The sequence below is a fragment of the Austrofundulus limnaeus genome, unplaced genomic scaffold, assembly GCF_001266775.1.
Source record: "Austrofundulus limnaeus strain Quisiro unplaced genomic scaffold, Austrofundulus_limnaeus-1.0 Scaffold254, whole genome shotgun sequence".
Taxonomy (NCBI): Eukaryota; Metazoa; Chordata; class Actinopteri; order Cyprinodontiformes; family Rivulidae; genus Austrofundulus; species Austrofundulus limnaeus.
In genome coordinates, this window is record NW_013952656.1 from 515202 (window position 1) to 516734 (window position 1533).

At 37.3% G+C, this 1533-nt stretch overlaps 1 protein-coding gene across 3 annotated transcripts in view; it reads right to left on the bottom strand.

Moving 5' to 3' along the window:
- Positions 1-1533, bottom strand: part of xrcc4 (X-ray repair complementing defective repair in Chinese hamster cells 4) — a 52452-nt gene that overhangs the window by 35841 nt on the left and 15078 nt on the right. The gene's annotated exons all lie outside the window — the stretch shown is intronic.

Consider the following 1533-nt stretch of genomic DNA (forward strand, 5'->3'; position numbering starts at 1 on the left):
CAGGTGGGAAGTTATCAACATAGTTTGCATCACATCAGTGTGATGACAACTGCACACTGTTAACCTCCTCTGAAACGACATATGTTCTCGCGAGACTGGCAATGGTTTTTGTTTTTATTTATTTTTTTATTTATTTTTTGTTGTTTTTTTGTTTTGTTCTCTGCCTGGGAAGGGCTACTCTGTGTGTGTATTGGATGGAATAAGATGGTGGACGAATAAAAAGTTCGGCAAAGAAAAGAAACGTGTTTATTTAAAGTTTACACACACTCAACAGCCATCTGGTGAGATTAGAATTTGTTTTCTGTACTTGTGAATAAGTTATTTAAATGACATATCCAGTAACTCACTGGGTTTGGGACTGTTGAGACTAGTTGGTGTACTGCATTCAAGAGGGAACATCCTTGAAATGTTTACATGGTTTCTCATTTTCCTCATGCGAGTCTCAGAGGCTTGTAGTTTTTTCACTTTAGAAAGATTGTGCAACCCTTTTTTTCCAATCAATATAGTCACGTGTCTCAAACAATTTAGTTTCTGCAATTCCTGAGCACTAAAATGATAAAATATAAAGCAAAAAAATACGCCGATTTTCGGTTGGAGTCTCACTAAATTCTGAGTGTTAGAGAGAGCGAGATATGTAACTGTGCTCTTGATGAAAACATCAGAGGTCTAAAAACCACAACGATGATAAATTATTTATTGCAATATTGAGATGCCAATAGTTGTAAATCTCACAGAGCAAGAAAAAATGCTAATTTTCTTATATTAAACTCAATTTTGTATACATAATGATTGTTTCAGTTATTAATGTTGAGCTTAGTTGCAAAAACACAAAAATATTAGACTGTGATTTGATAAACTAAGAACAGATATGTACATATTTCATAATATGACATACCCACCTGTACTCATTACAGTTTTAAATCTGTTACATTTATGAGCATTAGATTTCTCAGTCAACTTTAAAATACACTAGTCCGATAGTTTAAGTGACAGCTGGCACACAAAAAAATATACACATACGTTATTTTAACCATCTAGGGAACACCTGTGTTAAGTTGGGTTCAGCTTTGGTGACATTTGGGGGCAATTTAAAGACAAAAATCCTACGTTTGGGGACAACTGGTGCATTTGGGGACAAAAGTCGAGTCCCCATTTGGTTTAAATGCCATTGGTGGGGTGGGGGTTGGGTTTAAGCTGTGAACTGAGTTTAGGTCAGTTTTAGGGTCAGGTACCTGTGAGGTTAGCCTTAGGGTTTGTGGTCAGGGTCAGGCTGTAGAAATGTAATGGAAGTCAATGAAATGTCCCCAATTGGATAGATGTGCAAACTTGTGTGGGTTGTTGCTTAGGGGTCTGTTGGTACTTTGCTGTGTTTAACAGCAGTTCAGATAGGGAATGTATAGGCAACACATTGGAGCTTCTCGTTATGACTGATAACTGACAACTGAATAATTATGTGTGTATGCGTGAGTGTGACGCACATTACCCTGTGGGTGTGTGTGTGTGTGTGTGTGTGTGTGTGTGTGTGTGTGTGTG